At 39.1% G+C, this 26,901-nt stretch overlaps 1 long non-coding RNA gene across 1 annotated transcript in view; it reads right to left on the bottom strand.

Annotated features, from left to right (window-relative positions):
* The window catches only part of LOC112610041, a 94,959-nt gene that overhangs the window by 29,145 nt on the left and 38,913 nt on the right, over positions 1 to 26,901 (bottom strand). Inside the window, exon 2 of the long non-coding RNA XR_003116269.1 lies at positions 19,130 to 19,437. This is a non-coding gene — a long non-coding RNA (uncharacterized LOC112610041). The remainder of the gene's footprint in view (positions 1 to 19,129; positions 19,438 to 26,901) is intronic.

The following is a 26,901-nucleotide window of genomic DNA, read 5'->3' as shown; positions in this document are numbered from 1 at the left end:
ATGGAGTTTCACCACGTTGGCCAGGCTGGTCTTGAACTCCTGACCTCAGGTGATTCACCTCCCTCGGCCTCACGAAGTGTTGGGATTACAGGCATGAGCCACCGCACCCAGCCCCTTTTATGTTCTTTTCTTATTTTACACAGTATTCCTTCAGTTCTTATCAACCCTCATGATTTAAAATATTAAGCTATTTAAATCATGAAAAACCATGATGCGTATAAAGGTCTGTATCTTCATATGTTCAATTTCCTAGTGAAAATCTCCATTTGAACAGCTCCTTTTGATTCCTCAAACTCAAATCCAAAACAGACTCAATCATCCTCTCCAACATAGATCTTCCTCCTTGGATTCTTAATGCATAGACCACTGCCCCCATCCACCCAGTTGCCCAAAACTGAAAATAGCTTCATGCTTTACTCCTTCTTCAGTAGTAGTATCCAACCAACCTTCAAACACAATTAAGTCTATTTTCTAAGTTTCTCTCGAATCTATTCATTTCTTCCCAGTTCCTTTACCTATGCTGTCATTAGTAGTATCTCAAATATACTTGCAATGCCAAAGCGTGCATTGTATGACCTGTCGGCACACGATTTGTATTATCATCCATAGACATACCTTGTTTTACTGTGCTTCGGGTTGTTTTCTATTTTGAACTTTGCAGATACTGCTCTTTTTTACAAATTCAAAGTGTATGGCACCTGTGTGTCGGGCAAGTCCATTGGTGCTATTTTTCCAACAGCATGTGTTCACTTCATGTCTCTGTGTCACATTTGGTAATTCTTACAATATTTCAAGCCTTTTCATTATTATATCTGTTATGATGATCTGTGATCAGTAATTTTTTTTTTTTGAGAAGGAGTCTTGCTCTGTCACCCAGGCTGGAGTGCAGTGGCATGATCTCGGGTCACTGCAACCTCTGCCTCATGGGATTCAAGCGATTCTTGGGTAGCTGGGATTACAGGCATGTGCCATCACACCTGGCTAATTTTTGTATTTTTAGTAGAGACAGGGTTTCACCATGTTGGTCAGGCTGGTCTCCAACTGCTGACCTCGTGATCCACCCGCCTCGGCCTCCCAAAGTGCTGGGATTACAGGCATGAGCCACCAAGCCCAGCCAATCAGTGTTGTTTGATGTTACCCATGTATTTGTTTCGGGTTGCCAAGAACCACACCATGTAAGATGGCAAATTTAATTGACAAATGTTGTGTGTGTCCTGACTGTTTCACTGACTGGGAGTTCCCATCTCCTTCCCTCTCCTTGAGTGTCACCATTCCCTGCGGCACAACAATATTGAAATTAGGCCAATTAATAACTCTACAGTGGTCTGTAAGTGTTCAAGGGAAAGGAAGAGTCACACATCTCTCACTTTAAGTCAAAAACTAGAAATGATTAAGCTTAGTGAGGAAGGCACGTTGAAAGCTAAGACAGGCTGAAAGTTAGGCTCCTTGTGCCAAACAGCTAGCTGACTTGTCAATTCAAGGGAAAAGTTCTCGAAGGAAATGAAAAATGCTACTCCAGTGTACACATGAATGATAAGAAAGCGAAACAGCCTTATTGCTGATATGAAGAAAGTTTTAGTGGTCTGGATAGAAGATCAAACCAGTCCACAACATCCCTTTAAGCCAAAGCCTAATCCAGAGCAAGACCCTAACTCTAGCTCCATGAAAGCTCAAAAGAGGTGAGGAAGAGGCGAAAGAAAAGTTTGAAGCTAGCAGAGGTTAGGTCATGAAGTTCAAAGAAGGAAGCTGTCTTCATAATGTAAATGTGCAAGGTGAAGCAGCCAGTGCTGACGTAGAAGCTGCAGCAAGTTATCCAGAAGATCTAGCTGAGATCATTAATTAAGGTGGCTGCATTAAAAAACAGATTTTGTGGCCCGGCGCGGTGGCTCACGCTTATAATCCCAGCATTTTGGGAGACTGAGATGGGCGGATCCCCTGAGGTCGGGCATTTGAGACCAGCCTGACCAAAATGGAGAAACCCCATCTCTACTAAAAATGCAAAATTAGCTGGGTGTGGTGGCGGGCACCTGTAATCCCAGCTACTCGGGAGGCTGGAGCAGGAGAATCGCTTGAACCCAGGAGGCGGAGGTTGTGGTGAGCTGAAATTGCGCCATCGCACTCCAGCCTGGGCAACAAGAGCGAAACTCTGTCTCAAAAAATAATAAGTAAATAAATAAAAACGGATTTTGCATGTGAACAAAATAGCCTTCTGTTGGAAGAAGATTCCATCTAGGACTTTGATAGCTAGAGAAGAGAAGTCAATGTCTAGCTTCAAAGTTTCAAAGAACAATCTGATTCCCTTGTTAGGGACGAATGTAGCTGGTTAGATATGAGGAATAAATTAAAGAGATCTACTGTAGGAAACAAAAAGACTGCATGTTTTTTAACTGCTAAAATGGAAAGATGACTTTTTCCCCCTCTTAAACAGTTTTTTGTTTAAATTCTGGAACAAACTGACAGGGTTATAATTCCAATTCCTTATTTCACAACTGTGTGGTCTTGGGTGAGTCATGTAACACCTCCTTACACCTTGGTTTGGGGACACGAGATCTGAAAATTGTGTCAGAATTCAGTCAGTATAAAAAGGCACCTAACAGAGCCTGGGACACAATAAAGAGTATATAACTATCAGCCATTGTATCTAAACTTTGGCTTCTCAAATGCATCCTACAGAGTACTTACAGGCTGTGATTCTATGGTCCACCTAATCTTGACAGGATTACTTGCTGCATGACTCTAGACAAATTATCTAGCCTCGATAAACTATGTCCATCAGTGAGAACAGGTGAAGTAACAGTATTTTGATTGAGAATTTTAACTGAAATAATGCATGTCACTATTAAAGGCTTATAAACGTTAAAAAAAAAAAAAAAAGATGAAGCAAATGCTCATTTACCATTCTGAAAATCCTGGGGCCCTTAAGAATTATGCTAAATCTACTCTGCCTGTGCTTCCTACATGAAATAACAACCTAGATGACAGCACGTCTGTTTGCAGCACCGTTTACTAAATATTTCAAGCCCACCACTGGGGCCTACTGCTCAGAAAAAAAGAATTCCTTTCAAAACATTACTTCTCATTGATAATGCACCTGGTCACCCAAGAGCTCTGATGGAGACGAAGGTTGTTTTCATGCCTGCTAACTCAACATCCATTCTGCAGTCCATGGATCAAGGAGTAGTTTGGATTTTCAAACCTTATTTAAGAGATACATTTTGTGAGACTATCGCTGCCATGGGTCGTGATTCCTCTTACAGATCTGGACAAGGTGAAGTGAAAAGCTTCTGGAAAGTATTCACTGTTCTAGGTGCCATTAAGCACATTTGTGGCTTATGAGAGGAGGTCAAAATATCAACATTAACAGGAGCTTAGAAGAAACTGATTCCAGCCCTCTTGGATAACTTTGCGGGGTTGAAGACTATAGTGGAGAAGTTCACTGCAGATGTAAATACAACAAGAGAAGCAGAATTAAAAGTGAAGCCTGCAGATGTGACTGCATTGCTGCAATCTCATGATTCAAACTTTAAAGGATGAGAAGTTGTTCTTCTACGTGATCCAAGAAAACAGTTTCTTGTGATGGACACTACTCCTAGTGAAGATACTGTAAACTTTGTTGAAATGACAAGAAAATGTTTAGAATACTATGTAAGCTTAGTTGATAAATGAGTGGCAGGGTTTGAAAGAATTGACTCCAATTTTGAAAGTAGTTCTACTGTGGGTCACATGCTATCACACGGTATTGCATGCGATGGAGACATTTTTTGTGAAAAGAAGATTCAATCAACGAGGCAAACTTCCTTGTTGTCTTATTTTAGGAAATTGCTGACGCCACCCCAGTCTTCAGCAACCACCTCTTTAATCAGTCAGCAGCCATCAACATTGAGGCAAGAACTTCCACCAGCAAGAGGATTATGACTTACTGAAGGTTCAGATAATCATTCTCACTTTTTGGCAACAAAGTATATTTTATCAAGCTATGTACATTTTTTTTTTTCTTTTACACAGAATCTCACTGTGTCTCCCAGGCTGGAGTGCAGTGGCGTGATCTCCACTCACTGCAACCCCCGCCTCCCAGATTCAAGTGATTATCTGGCCTCAGCCTCCCGAGTAGCTGGGATTACAGGCACCCGCCAGCACGCCCAGCAAATTTTTGTATTTTTAGTAGAGGCAGAGTTTCGCCATGTTGACCAGGCTGGTCTCATACTCCTGACCTCAGGTGATCCACCCGCCTCAGCCTCTCAAAGTGGTGGGATTACAGGCATGAGCCACTGTGCCCGGCCCGGTATGTACATTGTTTTTTTTAGACATAACACTACTGCACATTTAATAGACTACAATATAGTGTAAATATAGCTTTTATATGCACTGGGAAACCAAAAACTTTGTGTGACTCACTTTATTGCAATCTTTACTTTATTGCGGTGGTCTGGATCAAACCCATTACATCTCTGAGGCATGTCTGTATTTAGAAGGCACCCCCCAGAGTTGTGTAAGTTCAGCCTGCACAGACCTCCACAGCAGCTGCAACCATCGTCTAGCTCTTAAAGAGATTTTGAACTCCCTGCCCCCAACTCTATCTTCTCCTATCCATTCTGCCCACCAGTGAGTAATTATTCAAAAGGATGAATCTAACCATCCTTCCCCTGCCCCCTGCCCTTCTTTAGGACACTTCGTTGTCCTTTGCATGAATTTGCTAGGGCTGCTGTAACAAAGTACTAAAGATTGCGTGGTTTAAAAGACAGAAATTTATTTTCTCACCGTTCTGGAGGCTGGGAGTTCAAGAGCAAGGTGTCAGTTTCCTCTGAGGCGTCTCTTCTTGATGTGCAGGTGGTCTCCCTGTGACTTTATGTGGTCTTCCCTCTGGGTGTGTCTGTGTCCTAATTTCCTTTGCCCATGAAGACATCAGTCAGGGCCAACATGGTGGGTCACGCCTGTAATCCCAGCACTTTGGGAGGCCAAGGTGGGTGGATCACTTGAGGTCAGGAGTTCAAGACCAGTCTGGCCAACATGGTGAAACCCTGTCTCTACTAAAAAATACAAAAATTAGCCGGGCATGATGGTGGGCACCTGTAATCCCAGCTACTCAGGAGACTGAGGCAGGGAGAATTGTTTGAACCCAGGAGGCAGACGTTGCAATGAGTAGAGGTCACGCCACTGTACTCCAGCCCGGGCGACAGAGCGAGACTCCACCTCAAAAAAAAAAAAAAAAAAAAAAAGACTTCAGACTTCAGTCAGATCAGATTACAGCCTACCCTCATGACCTCATTTTAACTGAGTTACCCCTTTAAGGACCCTCTCTGTAAATACAGTTCCATTCTGAAGTGCTATAGCATTAGGGCTTCCATACATATGGGTTTTGGGGAGACGCAATGTAGCCCATAGCAACCATGGAATAAAATCCAATTTCCTTAATATGGTGTTCAAGGCCCTTCATGAAGGAACTGCTCCTCTTGCTGGGCTCCAGCTCTCACCCACCTCTTGGCATCCTGTGGTCTGGTGGGGGCTCTGTCCAGTTATTTAGACCCACCATGCTCACTCCCCTTCCTCACCTCATCTCCTTCAGGTGCAGTCACTTCTGCCTGGAGCACCGTTTCTTCTCCCTGGTCTCCCATTCTCCTGGGAAATGACTGTGCTTCCTCCAAGCCTCATGTTCCATGGACTGTTTATCTTGGCCAGCCTTTTGTGTGCCCAGGGGTCCAGGTTTCAAGGTGCTTCTCTTTTGCGCTCCCGTGAAATCGTATTGTCTCACCAATTACAGCACGTCATTCTCCATTTTATAATGACCAGTTGACCCCCTGGTAACTCCCACTTGGTTTTGACATATGAACCACAGTAACGTAAGGTGTGAACAATGGGAAAAACTGGGTGAAGTGGGCTTAAGCCACCGTGTCTGTGAGGAAGGCCCTTGCAAATCCTCAAGTCTCTGAGACTCGCAGAGACGCATTTGGAAATACGGCCCTCGAGAGTGGGTGGCCCGTGGGAAAGGGCTGTGAGCCGCTGAGTCTCCAGGGCTTCCGAAGTCGCTTGGCATCAGGCATTGCCTAATATCCATGAGCTTAAACGCTACTGGGAACTCAATCATAATGTATTTACATTCTTATAAATCCAAATTACAGCTTGGAAACCATCCAGCAGATTCATTTCTGAGTAAGACAAATATATGAAAATCTTGCATTATGTGGATATGTGTCCAAAATATTACAATAAATATCAGTAACATTTGCATTCAAATATTAGGCTATTTTTTCCCAAATATGGCACTGCTGTGATTATGTGATAAACATGAAAAAAGGCAAAATGCTTGTTTACATTTTGTCTTCAATTTTCTATTAGCAGGGTTTAAGTGTAGCGGGTTTGTATTTTCTCTTATTTAACTGGCCATTATTCTCTCTGAAAATCGTCGTATAAATAACCAACACAGCAGAAAATAATGCTTGATACTGTTAAATTATTCTTTTTCTTTTTAATACATACCTTCACCCTTGTGTCTTGAATAGAATGATCTAAGCAGAGACAGGATGTATTGGATCATAGTTAGAAAAAAGGGATATTCATTTAAATTTATTACTAAAATAAAGAGCCAGAGTCCCCATCAACAAAGAGGATCTTCTTTCTGTGGCCCCAGAGTTTTAAGGAGCAGATACATGATCAGGAAACCCCTGATTCCAACGTGTAAGACTGGAGATTTGGGGATTCTGCCTGCCCTACACCTACTTTCAGGGATGTTTTAAAATTCAATTATCCTTTGTCCTATAAGAAATGTATATTTTTATTTAAAATTGGAACATAAATATAAGCAAAAGCAAATAATTAACTTTAAAATATATTTAAATAGGATTATACTATGTTATAATTTGCTTTTTTATGATTCCATGTTCACAAATATACTTCTACAATATTTTTTATGTCAGTTTATCCTTTATTATATAATATGTGTGGTCATTGTACAACATTTTCTACATAAAATCTGAAAGTCATTATGTCCCGTATTAAAATCTCACTCTTCAGGATAACACATTTTGAATGGTTTGATTTTTTTTTTTTTTTTTTTTGAGATGGAGTCTTGCTCTGTTGCCCAGGCTGGAGTGTAGTGGCACGATCTCAGCTCACTGCAACCTCCGCCTCCTGGGTTCAAGCAGTTGTCCTGCCTTACGCTCCTGAGTAGCTAGGATTACAGGTGCTCACCACCACACCTTGTTAATTTTTGTATTTTTAGTAGAGACAAGGTTTCACCATGTTGGCCAGGCTCGAAATTCTAACCTCAGGTGATCTGCCCACCTCGGCCTCCCAAAGTACTGGGATTACAGGCGTGAGCCACTGTGCCCGGCCAAATGGCTTGATATTTTAAGTAAACTTGTTATTTATAAAAATGACAAAGATAGCTTATAAAGAGTTCCCATATGCTCTTCACCCCGTTTCTCCCATTGTTCACACCTTATGCTGCTGTAGTTTGTTTGTCAAAACCAAGAACCTGACATTGGTCCATTACTATTGACTCAATTCCAGATTTCACCAGTTTTCCATTAATGTCCCCTTTCTGTTCTAGGTTCCAATCCAGGGAACGACACTAGATTCTAATTTTAACGTCTTTCCACATCCGTGACACTTTCTCAGTTGTTCTTTTGCTTTTTTTATGAGCTCGACAGTCTTAAGTGGTCCTGGACTGGAAGGATACTTATTTTTAATCATATATTCATATTTTTCCATGTATGTGTTAAAATACTAAACATAACAAGATACAGAATTTTAATACAAATATGACTTGTACTAAACCCCTGTTTTATATATTTTTTTCATTTGTGGATGTCATCATACCTTAAAACTTACTTTCCTAAAAAATTTCATAGTATTTAGTTATGTAGACTAAGTCTTAATTTATTAACCAGCGTCAGACGACAGATATCTCCTTAATATTCTATATTGAAATTACAAACTATGCTGCGATGTATCTAAATTTACTATCTAAATTTAGCTACTCCTAGATCTAAATTTCCAAGCATTTGATTGATAATTTTCTAAGGGTAAAATATTAGAAGATGTCAAAGACTTTTCACTTAGAATATTATCTACATGGCCCAAAAGCTCTCCAAAAAGTTTTTGTGTATTTTTTTTTTTTTGAGAAGGAGTTTCGCTCTTGTTGCCTAGGCTGGAGTGCAGTGGCACGATCTCAGTTTGCTTCAACCTCCACCTCCTGGCTTCAAGTGATTCTCCTGCCTCAGGCTCCCCAGTAGCTGGGATTACAGGCGCCCATGACCATACCCAGCTAATTTTTGTATTTTTTTGTAGAGATGGGGTTTCACCATGTTGGCCAGGCTGGTCTCGAACCTCTGACCTCAGGTGATCCGCCCACCTTGGCCTCCCAAAATGCTGGGATTACAGGCATGAGCCACTGTGCCCGGCCCTAGTTTTTGTGTATTTGTGGTGCCAGCGTTCATGTCTGTAACTGCATATTGCAGACCGTTTCTTTCCCTAACGTGGAGTTCTGTTGCTTTTCATCTTTGACAACTTGATACATGAGAAATGGCTGATTGCATGTGAAGCCGAGATTTTTTCATGTTTATTACCCTTTTGCCTTTAAAAAAAAAATTCTTCTTATGGGTTATGCCTATATTGGCGGGGGTGGGGCAGGGAGAGGGGAACGGACGGGTCATCTTTTTCCTCACTCATTTATAAGAGCTCTTTCCACAGACAGGACAGTAACCCTTTAATCTGATATAGTAAAGTTACTTAAGATTCTGTTCTCCTTATTTTCTTCATAGTACTTTTTATATATATAAAGGGAAGTTCTACATTTTTAATGTAGTCAATGATTATTTTTCCCATTATAAATATAAATTCTGCTCTTAGTATTATAGTCACGAAACCTTTCCCTAAAATACAGCTGTTTTGCTATTCACCTGTATTTTCTTCTGATATTTTCATCTCTCTGCCTTTCTTTAAACATCGAACCCACTTGTGGTTTAATTTGGTTTGAGATAGGATCCTAACTTTGTTTTTCCAAATGCTTCGCCAGCTGTCTCAACACCATTTAATGAACAACCCAGCCTTTCCCCACTGATTTGAGAATCCATTTTGACATTCCAAATTTAGGGACCAGAAGCAGACCACCTGTTAAGGATCCTGGAGAGATTTCCAGCAAGAGAAATAGGAATAGGCAGTAATGGAAAACCTGCCAGTTCTGTCTGTATGACCATTTTCAGTTAAATTGTCACTTTGCTGAAGGACGTAGTCCAAGCAGAATACAATGATACATTTATATTCCCGCACTACACAGAGTTTATAGCTCTCTTGTCTCTTGCCTTTTACCCAGGAGCAGAGCTGTACTAGGAAGCGGCTCAGGGCTGCCGGCAACAGCTCTGTGCAAAACTGCATGAGTCTCCGGAAAGGTATTCCAGTAAAAGTGTCCCTAAGCTTTAGGTAAGCTTTCTACTTTTGCCATTTCGTACATTTCTGCATAAAGAAACTTTATTTCTCAAATTAAGAAATCCACCACAAGTTACCACCTACTTAACAGTTTATAAGCTTAGTTGCAAATTCATTGAGTTACTTCAAGAATTAAAAAGTACCTCTCTGATAATAAGTACCTAGAGGCCAGGCATTGGACTAAAAAACATCTAAATTTTACCTAGTTCTCAGAGATAAGTGCAAATATTGTCCCTAATTTTACAGATAAGAAACAAAGGCACAGAGGTGGTAAGTAACTTGCAGACTGTCACACAGCTCTAAATGGTGCAGCGAGAATTCCAACCCCATCACAACCTGTGCTGACAACCACAGCTTTCCATAACTTTCATCTGAACCTGGAAGTTGATACATTTGCACCGCCTCTGATTCCCAGACTGAAAGACTTTAGTAACTATTGTGACAACTTCCTCACCAATGTGATTCCTTTCACTCCTAATGTATCTCCTTTTTTGCTTTGTGAAATGAAATCAACAAGGACAGCAGGTCTTGAATTGGGGTGTGGGCTCAATATATTTCACGGCAAACCCATTTTCCCAATTATGCAAAGATAATGTTGACAGAGTTTTAGTGGGTTCTAAAGGTTTATATCTGTTGCATTTCCTCTGTGGAATGTACCGTCTACAGCAAATGACAGCAGCTGACACAGAGCCAGTGACTCTGCCCATCTCTGTTCCTTCAGATCTCTCTGTGTTCCCTCCTGTCAACTCGCAATGAGGGATTTAATGTGATTCATTACCTTTGCAGTTATTAATTTTTATAAGATGTCAATTATAATAGAATATAGCCATTTTATGCTCCAAGTGCCCTAAGCAATCTTTTCTGCACACCCCTGACCTTAGAGATTAGGAAACTGAAATTTGTCAATGTTAATTACATTCACAAAGGCACACAGCTGTTTAGTGGCAGAACCTGATGGAACGCTCAGATCTCCTGACCTCCGCAAGCTTTGTTTGCTCTTTGTCCAACAGCTTGCTGCCTTCAGTTGTATGACAAATCTTGCTTTTTGATGATTTTTTTTTTTCTGCAATGATTGGATGGCTGACTTAGTTTTCATGTAACCAAACACAGCTTGAAAGGGCTCTTCCCTATGCCGTACAACAAAGTGCCTGTGAATGAGTTGATGGTTAAGACATGCATACCCCGACATCAACCTTCTAATCTTTTCTCAGTACGAAGACTTACCATTTATAGTGTCAGACTCCTGCAATGCAGGGATTAGAGCCCGAATAGTTTGTAAGTACATCTCCTAACTTCTTTTAATGGTCACATGTCACAAATGCTTTTTACAGGGCCTGCAAAGCACAATCCTTGCATAGTTTGGTTGTCACTGCATTCAGTCCATGCACTCTACGAAATATGCTTTTAATTTTGTACATAAAAATACTATGTGAAAAACTGCAATTGGCCCACTCAGCATCCATTCCTAGTGCCTTCTTTCTTGTCATGATCTACGCTAAGAGTCTGCAGAACTGCATACTTATTTTTTGGCTTCCTTTGTAGCTTTGGGATGTTCATAGGGGATGTAAGCAAAAGTCTGTTGAAAGGGGTCTCTGACAAATAGTCCTGATTAAAAGAGGTATAGGCGTAGAGGGTGGGCTCTCTTTCTTCTTCCAGCCTGGAGCATTTGTGATATCTATAGGTGCCATAGCTGTCTTATGATGAGGCAGCAACAAGTGTGGCAAGGAAAACCAAAATGCTAAGGATGGCAGAATAAAAATGTCAGAAAGAGCCATCATTAAGGAGTTGAAGGCATCCCCGGACATCCTCCACATACATTTATTGTTTTGTTTTAAATATAAAAGTATGATTTGTAATAATATATTTTGAAAATTAAAAAAATACAAAGAAGAAAAATGAAAATACATCATGATTCCCGTGTTTAATTTTCAAGCGCTAATATTTCTGTGTTTTCTTAATATGTTATTTCTGTGAAGATTTTTACCTATGAAAATAGCATTAGTGTCTGAACTACTGTAATGTTTGACTTTTATTTTTTTACTTAATGGTAAATTATGAGCATTTTTCCCATGGCATGAACTATTCTTATACAACATGGTTTAAAATAGCCACTTGGTATTCTGTGCTATGAACATGCCACACTTTAGTTAACCAATTCTTCTTTGTTAGGATTTTTAATTTTTTACCTTTTACAGTTATTAATAGTTAATGTTATTAGTATTCTTCTCCATGAATCTTTATGTTAATCATCTTTTTCTTGGGATACATTTCCAAAAGTGAAATTATTTGGTCCAAAAAATGATGATATTTGCGATTTTTGATACTTACTGGTGAAGTTCCTGCCAAAAAGATTGTATTACTTTGGTTCCCATCACAGCTGGATTTGCAAGGTAGGACCCAGCTCAGACCTACCTAAAGGTATATTGCTTTCATTTTATTTGAAAGGCTCATGAGTAAGCCAAAAAGGAACGAAACTAAACTGGACCAAAAATCCGAAGGAATTAATTTGTCTAATTTTTACTTCTTCAATTATTTGAAAAGATGAGCATTTTCCCATATTTGTTAGGTACTTGTATTCTTTATGCAAATCATCTGTTTGGGCCTTTCTCTAATTATTTTTTACTTATAGTAGTCATATTTCTCTTACTGATTTGTAAGAATTATTTACATATTAAAGACAACCATTATTTGTGTAGAGAACATTACAATTTCACTTCTCTGATTATATATTATGTGCTTATATTTTCTCTTTCTCTTATATATAATTTCACTTTTTAAATTAATTAATTATGCAATTAATCTATTTGGAATTAATTTTGGAGTATTGTATGTGCAGAGGTCAAATTCTACTCTTTCCAATTGGCTAGGATTCCTACTGATCTTAAGTGGTTTTTATCTGACTTATATCTATTTCTGTTACAACATTTGATACTTTAATATTTTACAGTCTAGGCCGGGCGCTGTGGCTCAAGCCTGTAATCCCAGCACTTTGGGAGGCTGAGACGGGCGGATCACGAGGTCAGGAGATGGAGACCATCCTGGCTAACACGGTGAAACCCCGTCTCTACTGAAAAATACAAAAAAAACTAGCCGGGTGAGGTGGCGGCGCCTGTAGTCCCAGCTACTCGGGAGGCTGAGGCAGGAGAATGGCGGGAACCCGGGAGGCGGATCTTGCAGTGAGCCGAGATCGAGCCACAGCACTCCAGCCTGGGCGACAGAGCGAGACTCCGTCTCAAAAAAAAAAAAAAAAAAAAATTTTACAGTCTAAAATTATTACAGCTTGGGCATCCACTTTTGAAAAGATGGAGTAGATAAAGTCTTCCCTTTTCTTCCTGCTAGGTGTAACTGAAAATTCTGGATATTCTGTACAAAAGAAACAAAATAAGAGTCTCAAAGATGGAGAGGAGGGGACTGGCTAAAGGTGCCAAGAGCCAATGAATGAGGCAGAGGTGGGGCCCCTCGGTTTTTTGTTTGTTTGTTTGTTTGCCTCATGTATCCCAAACTTGGAAGTGAAGAAACCAGCAACCCAGAAACACTAACAGGCACACACACACACACACACACACACACACACACACACACGCACACGCACGCGCGATCATAATGAAAGCCTGTTCTCATTAGCCAATGGACCAGAAAAGAGTCAACCTTGCAAGACAGAAAACTTTCAGACCATAACTTCCCGCTCCAGCAAAATGTCACAGACAAAACTGCAACTATACCCTATACTCTCCAGTCAAGACCAACTGAAGAACCCAGAGTACGTTGCCAGGTTAAAATACCCCTGTCAGCCAGTGTCAAAAGAAGCTTAGTACAGATTCAGGACTTTCATCCCCACTCCGTGGGTACAAGGCCACCTGCTCCCCTCTCCATGGTGTCAGTGGAGGCAATGTAAAGAGCAGTCATGAGGGCCGGGCGCGGTGACTCATGCCTGTAATCCTAGTACTTTGGAAGGCTGAGAAGGGTGGATCACCTAAGGTCGGGAGTTTGAGACCAGCCTGACCAACATGAAGAAACCCTGTCTCTACCAAAAATACAAAATTAGCCGCATGTGGTGGCACATGCCTGTAATCCCAGCTACTCGGGAGGCTGAGGCAGGAGAATCGTTTGAACCCGGGAGGCGGAGGTTGCGGTGAGTCAAGTTCGTGCTATTGCACTCCAGCCTGGGCAACGAGAACAAAACTCTGTATCAAAATAAAATAAAATAAAATAAAATAAAATAGTAATAAGGTACCCTTCTTGCTGGGATAGTGTCAGAGAATGCCTAGTGGGAGCCTCGACTCCCATCCGCATCCAGGAATCCTCTCCCTTGCCTGCCATGTGTCAACAGAAGGGAAGCTAGACCTTTCAAGTCCATCCACAGAAATGAGGCAGTATCCCCTTTCATTCACTAGAGTGGTGTCGGAGAAGGCCTGCTAAAATAGGATTTCAATACGATCCAGTGTTTTGTATCATGATGCAGAAGATACACTGGTTTCAATAATAAAAAAAAAAAATCACTTATCAAACCAAGAGCAAAGAACTTTTTAGCAAAATAGTAGAACATTTCAGGCGAGGCACAGCTCATGCCTATAATCCCAGCACTTTGAGAGGCCGAGGCAGGTGGATCGCCTGAGGTCAAGAGTTCGAGACCAGCCTGACCAACATAGTGAAACCCCATTTCTACTAAAAAATACAGGAATTAGCTGGGCGTGGTGGTGGGCTCCTGTAATCCCAGCTACGCGGGGGACTGTGGCAAGGAGAATTACTAGAACCTGGTAGGCAGAGCTTGCAGTGAGCTGAGATTGTGCCACTGCATTCCAGCCTGGGCAACACAGCAAGACTCAGTCTCAAAAAAAAACAAAAAACAAAAAACAAAAACCAAAAAAACAAACAAACAAAAAGAGACAGATAATAATAATAGAACATTTCAACAAGGAAATATAAGATAAAAAACCAAATGGGAATTTTAGAACTAAAATATATAATAACCAAAATAGACAACTGAACAAATGGACTGAACAACAGAACTGAGAGAACAGAAGAAAGAATCAGAGAACTTGAAGACATAACAATAAAAATTATCCACTCTAAACAACAAAGAGAATAGATTGGAAAAAAAAAAAAAAAAGAAAGAACACAATCTCAAGTGCATATGGCTCTTTAATAAAGATGTAACATAAGTATGATTTGAGTTCCAGAAGAGGAGAAGAAAGACAGTGGAGCCAAAAAAGTACTTGAAGAAATAATGGCTTAAAATATCCCAAATTGACCAAAAAAGAAAAAATAAAAATAAAGGATGTAAGAAATCTACATCAAAGCACATCATAGTGAAACTTCTAAAAACTAAATGCAAAGAAAAATTTTTGAAAGCAATGAGAGAGAAATGACATATTGGCTATATGGGAAAAACAGTTTGGATAATGGTAGATTTCTCTTCAACAATCACAGAGGCCAGAAGAAAGTGCTGCAATATTTTTCAAATGTTGAAAGAAAAAAAAAAAAAAACAACACCTATCAGCCCAGAATCCTATATCCAGAGAAAATATTCTTCGGGAATAAAGATAAAATAAAGACATAAGATAAAAGAGAACTAACAGAATTTAAAACCCACAGATCTACCCTAAAAAATGACTCAATAAAGTTCTCTAAACATAAAGAACAGAATAAAAGAAAGACTCAGAACATTAGAAAGGAAGAAATTATACATGAGCAAAAATATAGACAAGGACAATAGACTTTCTCCTCTTGAGTTTTCTATATATTGACAGTCAAAACACAAAGCTGTAACACTGTCTAATGTGGTTCTCAATCTATGTAGAGGAATTATTCAAGGTAAGTATTCAGACATACATCGGAGATATTGTAGGTTTGGTTCTAGACCAGTGCAACAGAAATAGAATACTCATTCTTCTCAAGTGTTCATGAAACATTTTTCAAAATAAATCACTTGCTAGGCTACAAAACAAGTCTTAACAATTTAAGATTGAAATTATTTCAAGTCTCTTTTCCAATCACAATGGAATGAAACTAGAAATGAAAAATAGAATAAAAACAGAAAAATTTACAAATGCATGAAAATTAAACAACACACTCTCAAACAACTATTGGGTCTAAAAAGAAGTCAAGAGAAAATTAGAAAATATTTTGAGACAACAAAAATGAAACACAACAAAACAAAACTTATGAGATGCATCAAAAACAGTACTAAGAGGGAAGGTTACAGCAGTAAACACCTACATTATAACAAAGAAAGATCTCAAGTAAGAAACCTAACTATATCTCAAGAACTAGAATATAAGAATAAACTAAATACAAAATTAGCAGAAAATAAATAAATAAATAAAGATCAGAACAGAAATAAAATAGAAAATAGAAAACATTTTTTAAAAAACTGACAAAACTATGAGCTGGTATTTTGAAAAAATAAATAAAACTAATACAACTTTAACTAGATTGGCTAAGAAAAAAAAGATAAAATATCAGAAATGAAAGAGAAGCCATTACAAAAGATTTCATAGAAAAGAATCATAAGAAACCATTGTACAAAATTATATGCTGACAAATTGGACAACCAAAAAGAATTGGAGAAATTCCTAGAAACATACACTCTTCCAAGAGTGAATAAAGAACAAATAGAAAACCTAAACAGTCCGATAAAAAACAAGGAGATTGAAGGAATAATAATAATGATAATAAACTGTCAGCAAAGAAAAACCCAAGACCAGTAAGCTTGGCAGGTGAATTTTACCAAACAAATATAGAAGAATTAATACTATTGCTTCTTAAACTATTCCAAAAATAGAAGACAAGGGAACACTTTTAAAGTTATTCTAGGAAGCCAGCATTACTCTGATATCAAAGCTAGATGAAAGCACCTCAAGAAAAAAAAAAAAACACAACAAAACTATAGGCCAATAACCCCGACAAACAGACACAAAACTCCTCAACAGACTACAATCAAATTGAATATAACAGAACATTTAAAAAAAAATTATACATCACGACCAAGTAAGATTTATCCAATGGATGTGAAGATGGCTCTACTTATGCAAATAAATCAAGGCGATATACCACATTAACAGAACGAAGGATAAAAATAGCATGATCATCTCAATAGATGCAGAAAAAAGTACTTGACACAACTGAACACTTTGTGATAAAAACTCTTAATAAGTTACATACAGGAGGAATTTACCTGAGCACAAGAAAGGCCACATTGACAAGCTCACAGTTGACGGCATATTCAATGGTTAGAAAGCTAACATCTTTCACTCTAAGATCTGGAACAAGGCCAGGATACCCACTCTTGGCACTTCTGTTCAATTACATAGTACAAGAAGTCTTTACCAGAGAATTAGCCAAAAAAAAAAAAAAGCATCCAAACCGGAAAGGAAGAAGTAAAATGATTTCTGTTTGCAGATGATGCAGTCCTATATATATATATATATATATTTATTTATATATATATATATATATTTTAAAATCCTAAAGTCTACATACACAGAGAGAGAGAGAGACAGAGAGAGAGAGAGAGAGAGAAATTGTTGACTTACAGACATATTCAGTGAAGTGGAAGAAAATAAAATCAACATACAAAAAATTAGTTTCATTTCTATAGACTGAAAAAGAAATTAAGAAAACAATTCCATTTACAAATGCATCAAAAAAACCAAAATACTTAGGAATAAACTTAACCAAGAAAGTGAAAGACTTGTACTCTCGAAACTACGAAACACAGACAAAAATTTTTTTAAGATGCAAATGTAAATATTTTTCATGTTTATTGATTGGAGGAATTAATATTGCTAAAATGTTCTTCCTTCCTGTAGGAGATAGCTTAAAAACTTAAGAAGAGAAAATGTCCCTACTTCCCAAATCAATCAATAGATTCAATGCAATCTCCAACAAAATCCCAATGGCATTTTTGCAGAAATAGAAAAAGAAATCCTATTATCCATTTGGAAACACTAAAGACCCTTAAAGCCTACAGTAAACAAAACAGTGTGGCATCAAAACAGATATACAGACAAATGGAATAGAATGCAGAACCCAGAATGGAACCCAGGCATATATGGTCAACTGATATTTACCAAGAGTGCCAAGAATATACTATGGAAAAAAAGAATCTCTTTCATACATTGTGTTGGGAAAATGAGATATTCACATGGAAAAGAATGAAATCAGAGCACTATCTCATGACACATACAAAAATCAACTAAAGTGGATTAAAGACTTAAATATAAGACATGATACATAAAATATTAAAATAAAACATGGGAGGAAATCTTCTAGATGTTGGTCTGGGCAATAATCTCTTCTATAAAACACCAAGAGCACAGGCAAAAAAAAAAAAAAAAAAAAAAAGCAAAACTAGGTAAGTGCAATTATATTAACTAAAAAGCTTCTGTATAGCTAAGAAAACAATTAGCAGAATGAAAAGGCAACCTGTGGAATGGAAGAAAACATTTGTAGGCCATATATCTAATAAGGAGTTAGTACCCAAAATATGTAAGGAATTCCTACAACTCTATAGGAAAAACCCCAATAACTGATTCATGCTTTCTTGAATTGTACTGAGAAAGAAACATCATGTTTATTAAAATTTTCTTTATGTTTCTTATAGTTTATCTTCATTTATGTTTCAGAGTCTCTCCATAGGCCCCAGTTGGCTATTTTCTCTCTATCCACCTTTAAAAGAGAGTTTTATCTGTGTCCTGCATTTGTATAATTGAGGAGTATTCTTTTTGATTCCTCTTATGTGTTAAATGAATTCCTTTGGAATTCTGCAGTCCAGCAGCCTGAGGAGGTATGCAGTGAACTGCAAGTCAAGAACCTAGATCTGCATCATTTCTTTTCTGCCATGTGAGAAGCTGCCATGCTGTCTGCTGTATCTGGTCACTACACCCAGGACAAGCTCAGACCCCTTCCTAATGTGTCAGCCTCCTGTGTTTGGACAAGCCATCCCCTCCCTGCCTGATCTCTGCTTGGCTGTGTGAACAACTGGGAGTCCTATTTCAGCTGTTTTCCAGTCCCTCATCAACGGACATTTGCAATCTGAGTCCTACCTAACCTTGGGGTACCATTTGGCCCTGTTGGCCCCTCACTCTCTCCTTGTTGAAACTCTTTCCTTGCTTTCTGGGATTCTGATATTCCTCTGACTTGTCTTCTGTCTTCATGACTGTTTTTCTCAGTATCATTTGACAACTCCTCTTGTTCAACCTGACCAGTACATGTTTTCACCTCACAAATCTGTCTTGGTGTTCTTTTTATTCACACACTTTCACAGGGTGACCAACTACTGCAGTTCGTTCAAGCCTGAGAATATTCGCATGATATACGACTTTCAGTGCCAAAATCAAGAAAGTCTCAAAGAACAATGATTTGCTTACCCTCCCACACAAATCTTTGTTCCATTGGTTTCAAGTACCATTTGGGTGTCAAACACTCTAAAATTTATTTTTCGGCCCAGACCTCTCTTCTGATCTCATTTCCAGCTGTGTACTAGACATCTCTGTTTGAATGTTCCCTCCCACTCCAAAATATCTTCTACTTTCTCCAACTCAGGATACTTTACAGCATTTATCCAGTTGTCCTATCCATCACAGGGAAATGATCCCTGACTCTTCCATCTCCCTCAACTCTCACATCCAATTAATCGACAAATTTTAATAATTTTAATTAGATTTAAAAATGCTTTCATAAATGCCTCTCCATGGTCTCTTACCTAGAATACTGTTGCATCTTGTTAAACAGTGTGTAGTCCATAGGATGTTTACGACTCTCCTGGTTCTACTCCATCCAGACGAATGTCGGTATTTCACCTCTCAGCTCCTTGGAGATAGTCATGTACTTTGGCCATAACATATCAGCAGATGTGACGTGGGACACTCTGCTGTGTGACGAGCTGGTGACTGATTTGCTCCATTTTCCTCTCCCTGCTATGGCACATAACAACCCTTCATGGTGGAAACTTGTCAGTCTGCATCCCCGCGTGAGGACGAGGTGGACCAGAATCCATGAAAGATGTGCAGCCTGAGTGAGAAAAACATTTTTATTATTTGAGCCACTGAGATTTGGGGGATATTTATTACCATAGGACAACAAAACTTACACTGACAAATACATGTGGCCTCTGCAGCTTCCATGTTCGGCTGCTCCAAGCAATTTTCCACACAATAACCAGAACAATCTTTCATATTATATGAAAAATGGATTGGTCAATCCATGTTCAGTGATTTCTTAGGGACTTAGGAAATACAGTTCTTTTTCTTTCTTTCTTTTCGTTTTTTTTTTTTTTTTTTTTGAGACGGAGTCTCACACTGTTGCCCAGGCTTGAGTGGAGTGGCATGATCTCAGCTCACCACAACCTCCGCCTCCCGGTTCAAGCAATTCTGCCTCAGTCTCCCAAGTAGCTGGGATTACAGGTGCCCACCACTACGCCTGGCTAATTTTCGTATTTTTAGTATAGATGGGGGTTTCACCATGTTTGCCAGACTGGTCTCGAACTCCTGACCTCGTGATCTGCCCGCCTCGGCCTCCCAGAGTGCTGGGATTACAGGCATGAGCCACTGCGCCCAACTGAAAATATAGTTCTTAATGCAGGCTATCATGCCTTGTCTCTTTCCAGCTTCTCTCTGCTTGCACCTCTCTCTCTCACACTCTTGCTCTCCCTCTCTCTCTGGTTCTCTTTGTTTCAGACATACTGCATTTCTTTCAAATGCTCTACTGCTGCATTTTCTTTTACCTCAATACCTTCACAAATGTTTTGTTCATTCCTCCTCACCCACCTTAAGAGCAATTAATTTTCCTTTGAGTGTTCTCCTAAAAGTTACGCTTTCTAGGATAATTTTTGGACCCCAGAATTAAATTAGGTTTACCTGCTGTATGCTTCTGCGGCACTCTGCTATTTTTCATAGTAAAACCCAGTGTGCCTATCATTTACTTTAAAAAATTTCCCACTGTAAGCTCCGTGAAGCCAAGGGGCTCTGCATACCTTGGTTCTATCCCCAGCATCTGATAGAGTGCCTGGCACATAAGAGCTGACATAAGTATTTGTTAAGTCAATTGAATACCTTAACAACAAAAATTCCCATTGCAGTGTCTGTTAACTAAAGTGTGTGCTGTGGGGATGAGACTTTTTCCCGAGGCTGGAGTATTTGGCATTTCTCTGCAATGTATTCCACTCACACGTGCTGTTGCTGATGCCTTAAATGCTATTCCTCTCCTCCCCTACCACACACACAAATTTTGTTTTCCATTTTCTCTGCCCACTGTCTTGCTCTTTGCCTGACTAGTTCCCATCTATCCTTCAGGTCTCAGCTTAAATATAATTTCCTTGGAGAATGTTTCTCACAGTCTCCAGACCACATCAGACTCAGTCTTTTACACTGTCATGATAACAGATTCTTTTTCTTTTTTTATTTAACTTTTATTTTGAGTTCAGGGGTACATGCGCAGGTTTGTTACATAAGTAAACTTGTATCATGGAGGTTTGTTGTACGGATTATTTCATCACTCAGTATTAAACCTAGTACCCATTAGTTATTTTTCCTGCTCCTCTTCCTCCTTCCTTCCTCCTCCTCCCTCCACACACTCCCTCCCAGTGTGTGTTGTTCCCCGCTATGTATCCATGTTTTTCATCATTTAGCTCCCACTTATAAGTGAGAACATGCCGTACTTGGTTTTCTGTTCCTGCATTAGTTTACTAAGGATAAGGGCCTCCAGGTCCACCCTCGTTCCTGCTAACGATATGATCTCATTCTTTTTCATGGTTTCGTAGTATTCCATTGCATATATGTACCACATTTTCTTTATCCAGTCTACCATCGATAGGCATTTAGGTTGACTCTATGTCTTTGCTATTGTGAATCGTGCTGCAATGAACATACACGTGCATGTGTCGTTATGACAGAATCATTTATATTCCTTTGGGTGTATACCCAGTAATGGGATTGCTGGGTCAAATGGTGTTTCTGGTTTTAGATCTTTGAGGAATCACCACACTGTCTTGTCTTCCACAAGGTTGAACTAATTCATGCTTGCACCAACAGTGTATAAGCGTTCCCTTTCCTCTGCAACTTGACCTGCATTTGTTATTTTTTGACTTTTTAATTATAGCCATTCTGATTGACACTGATGCTTTTCATTGTAACCCTATGAAGTCATTTGGTTTGAGTTACCACTGCTGTCACCATTGATACAACCAAGCTCACTTCTGCTTTTACCATTGCCCCTAATAGTTACTGACTGTGCACCATGTACTGGGCACTTTTCTGTGTCTTGCTTTACACAGATTAGCCACCTGTAGCCTTAGAATGTCATCTTAAAAGAGGATTGATAAGACCTTTGATTTGGAAATCAAATTTGCATTTTTACTTCAGAGCTTACATATTTTAACCAGTATATTGTATTTGGTTAATGTTTTTGACCCATAGTGTGATTATTCTCCTTTGAATAACTGAATTTGTTTTATTCACATTTATTGTTATGTTATCTTTGTTTGGCTTCATTTCTGTAGTTTCATTTTGTATCAGTTTTCTGTTTTTACCCATACATTTATTTTAAAAAGTACTTATTGAGCACTGACAGTTATACCAACTATGATGTTAAATGCTGGGATACAGCAGTGAACAAAATAGAATTTCTGCCTTCGTAGAATTGACTTCTAGTTAGGAGAGGCGAAAAATTATAAGAATAACAACAAATAAATATGCAATGGTGGTGGTTAAGTGCTGTGGAAAAAAAATAAAGTAGGAAAATAGGAATAAGGAGCATGGTTATGGGAAGGAGTGCTGCTATTTATTTAGGGAGGTCACTCGGGGAGTTACGCTCATGTTTATTTTAAATGACTTCATTATAAATACTTCCTTTGTTTTCTTCTTTTGCGATGGGTATTTGTGTTGCTGTGTGTGTTTTCCATCTGATACATATGTTCATACAATTGTCTAACCATATGCATATGTCTTTATTTTTATCATCTTCAGACAGTAGCTGTTGATGGTTTCTATGAAAGGTGAGGAAACCAAAGAAATGATACTTTCTTTAGCTTCTCTCCTGCCCACGTCTGTCTGATTTTTTAAAGTTATGGCATAAGATGGTCCCGTGAGACTCATGGGAATTATGATATGTGAGAAATTCAGATTATGAGACATCTCCTGGCAAGCACATTTATGAGCAACTCAGCCATAGTGAGCACCACTATGCAGCCACGTTCTCAGTAGTATAGTTTGCACAGGTTTTAGTAAACCCTGGCAGGTCCATGATTTGCTGGTTTGTAGTGGTGATGATCCTGTGAATTATTTGCATCATTTGTACAGATTTTGGGGGTCATTTACTATTTATTTTATTTATTTATTTATTTATTTATTTTGAGATGGAGTCTCACTCTGTCGCCCAGACTGGAGTGCAGTGGCGCCATCTCGGCTCACTGCAAGCTCCGCCTCCCGGGTTCACGCCATTCTCCTACCTCAGCCTCCCAAGCAGCTGGGAGGGACTACAGGCGCCCGCCACCATGCCTGGTTAATTTTTTGTATTTTTAGTACAGACAAAGTTTCACTGTGTTAGCCAGGATGGTCTCGATCTCCTGACCTTGTGATCCGCTGCCTCAGCCTCTCAAAATGCTGAGATTACAGGCGTGAGCCACCGTGCCTGGCCTACTATTTATTTTTAATTTTTAACAATTTTCATGTCTTTAGAAACAGGGTCTCGCTCCTCCATCACCCAGGCTAGAGTTCAGTGAGCGAGAGCTCACTGCCACCTTGAACGCCAAGGGCTCAAGAGATCTTCCCACCTCTGAAAGTATTATGATTATAGGCATGAACCACTGTGCCTGGCCTTATTTTTATTTAAATTAAAGATTCAATTACTCAAATATTGAGGCGATATGTTTTATTTGTAACTGAATGAAGTACAATGTTTTTATTTTGATAATTCACTTTACAAGGAATCTTGTTTTTTTTTTTGAAATGGAGTTTCGCTCTTGTTGCCAAGGCTAGAGTGCAATGGTGCGATCTCAGCTCACGCAACCTCCACCTCCCGGGTTCAAGCAATTCCCCTGCCTCAGCCTCCTGAGTAGCTGGGATTACAGGCATGCACCATCACGCCCAGCTAATTTTGTATTTTCAGTAGAGATGGGGTTTCTCCATGTTAGTCAGGCTGGTCCTGAACTCCCGACCTCAGGTGATCCACCTGCCTCAGCCTCCCAAAGTGCTGGGATTACAAGTGTGAGCCACCAGACCCTGCCTACAAGGAATTTTTAAGGAAAAGATTACCCTCCAAATAGAAAATTTCATTATGTTTTCTACTTTTTCAGCATTAATAAAAATTTATATTGTTTTCTGTGGCTATAGTTTTCGAAATTCTTTAAGTTGGTTTAACAAACATTTTCAATTTTTTTTTCATGTCTTTTCATTTGTCTCTTGGAAATCTCAATTAAGTTATCAGATACTTTGTTTTTTTCCCACAAGGACTTATGGATGTTATGTTTATTTCGTTCCTGCATATTTAAATATGTCCGTCTTGCTGTAAAACATTTGGTCCCATTCCTTAACTGAGGAGTTGTAGACATTGCTTTATAGAACTTTGAACCCAGTTTGACTCTTTCTTTTGCCCTATAGGTAGCTTTTAAAAATACATGTGTTTATTTTGCTTGGTTATTTATTGAGAGGCTGGGGAGACATACAGAGGAGTTGCTGGATGTTATAGGATACTACCTCTAATCATGGAAGCCAAAAAATTCAATGGCTATGTTTTGATTGATCAGTTTTTCTTGGGACACAGTGTGATCTTTCAATCATAAGATACGTATCTACCTTTGTTTTATAAAATATCTTCTCTCATATGTTTGGATATTTTATTTCTACTACATTTGTTCAGTTTCCTTTAGTGGGCTTCACAAATTACATGCATGTTTATTCACTATGCCTTATTTTCTCTGTAACTCTTTGGCTTTTCCACATGTTTTGTTCATTTCTTTCTAACTCAGCCTGTCCTTCATGTCTCTCTTTCTCAGCAATATTTATTTTAATTTCAGCATGGCTTTAGCTTAACATTTTTTTTCTCTTCTGCATTTTCACCAGATCTCTCTCAGCTCACATTTATTTCTTTGTATTGCCTTATCATGCCTTCTTTGATCCCTATATCTCTTCTTTGAGCTCTGATTTTCACAGGCACCATCATCAATTCTTTGACTCTGGATAAATGTTTGTGTGCACTGTTGTTCTGCTTGCAGAGTAATTCTTCTGAGGTCTAGCCTCCATCTGGCTTTTGTTTGGCATGTTTCTTTCTTCCATCCAGTTATATCCATGCATATTTATGCATATTTCTCAGGCTGGATCTTTTCTGATTATTACTTATCTCTAAATGGGAGACGTTTTTGCCTGGGTAAAGCATTTGCTAAAAAATTGGAAGAGGAGGAGTACAGGAGGACATTTTACAGGGCACAAGGCACTCTTCCTCGAACTTTGGAGTGGGTTTCTGCTAACAGCTCAATTTCCTCCCACTTTCTCCAAGGAATGACTACATCGATCACCTGTGTGTAATAGGCAGTCGTACTTATGGGACGGGATTTAGTGTGTATCGCATTTCAGTAGATGGTGACTGCCACCTCTCTACCTCGCCATACAGGCCACTGGCTGTTCACAATGATACTGTTTCTGTGTAATTTATCATCCAGCACCGGCTCTCCCTGTCACTAGATAACGTGGAATGGGACTTAGAGATGTTTCCAGGGCTCAAGCAGTCCCCACATCCAGACGTTCCAGCAAGGAGCCATTGGCTGGCCTTTTTAAGGTGATGGAACTGACATTTGCAGTACCGTGCCGCAGAGTATATTCACTCTTGATATTTGCCACCAATTTGATCCAACTTTCATTTTGTTTAGCAGCTGTATTTTGTAGTTTGTGGTTGCAGATGCTTCTCGGTTTCAAGAGGCTTTCTCTTCTATGTTTTTTTGTTCTTCTTATTGCCTTTATTTGATTTTAGGAAGGAGAATGGGAAAAAATGTTTTTACTCCATTGTTAATTGGACAGCCCAGTATCCTTTTTTTCCCCTCTGTATACTTTCATGGTTTTTCCAACCAGAGCTAAAAATATGAGGGTCATTGCCTCTCATCTGCACATATGTTTCCTCTCTTGTGTATTCTTGCAATGTACTGGCTTTGGACTTGATTCATGCCATTCTTTCATCCCCAAAATACGTATAGAGCCCTGATCAATATTTCATGATTCTTGCACTCATAAACTATACAGTCCAGAAGTAGGTAAACATCAACCAAGCAAACAAAAACATCCCACAGAATTAATGTAAAATTAGGAACTATACTAAATGATCTAGATGGACTACTCTCCAGTGCAAACTTCTGTGATAATGGAAATCTTCTGTACCTATGTGTTCAATAGGGTAGTCACTAATTGCATACGATTATTGAGCACTTTAGATGCATGCAATGTGCTGAAAAACTGTATTTCAAATGTTATTTAAATTTAATTAATTTTCATTTGAACACCCACATGCAGGTAGTGACTACTTACTGAACAGTGCAATTCTACAGGGAAAGGACAAGGGATATGAGATAGAACAACAGGGAGGAAGTTTAGTTAAGGGTGTTTCACAAGAAAGATATTATGTTTTATTTGAGACATAAAAGGTAAGAAGAGGGTATCTAGGTAAAGGATGTGGAAGAACATCACTAGAAACTGAAAGGAAAAAATGCATAGGCCTTGAGGGAGGAGAATATGTGACATGTACAGGAACTGAAAGAGAACCAGTGAGGAGGCAAATTGACGGAGGGAGAGGGCAGTGTAAAACAAAGTTCATTACCCAATGACATGGTTCAGGCACTCCAAATCCTATAACCCAGCATTAACTTTCTGCTGGGTTATCAGGGTTTGGACTGCCTGAACTCAGATTGAGCTCATACTACCCCAAAATATTTGAACTGTCTTATGGTCTACATGCATGGAAACATGGCTTATATGTACAATTAGTTTTGATATAAAGATATTTCCCCCACACTATGCAGTGTGCTGCTAATGAAAAAAAATTCAAAATATTGACAGGCTGTATTAGAAAGTAAAAACTTTATAAATAGAGTAAGAAAGAAAGGGGGAGGCTAAGGAATCAACAGTGAACTTCAGAAGGAAAAAGAGATTTGGATTCAGGTCATCTTTTTTCTATTTTTACATTCTCTCCAGTGATTGGTAGTATCACCTATGCTGTCAAATCAAAACAAGGCAACATTTTACTAAAAAGTGATCTGCGCTTTACGTATCCTATTCATTTGCACAGAGGACTTTCAGGGCAAAGAACGATTCTGTCTGATACTATACTGGTGTATGCATTTGCCCAAACTCATAGAATGTATGACAGCAAGAGTGAACTCTAATATAAACTATGGACCTGGGTGATAAGGATGTGCCAATGAAGATTCATCAGCAGTAACTAATGTGCCACTCTGGTGGAGAACAACAAGGGGTCAGGCTGTGCATGTGTGGACAC

The sequence above is a fragment of the Theropithecus gelada genome, chromosome 16, assembly GCF_003255815.1.
Source record: "Theropithecus gelada isolate Dixy chromosome 16, Tgel_1.0, whole genome shotgun sequence".
Lineage (NCBI taxonomy): Eukaryota > Metazoa > Chordata > Mammalia > Primates > Cercopithecidae > Theropithecus > Theropithecus gelada.
Note: the sequence above shows the minus strand (reverse complement) of the source record. Positions and strands in the feature narration are given on the sequence as shown.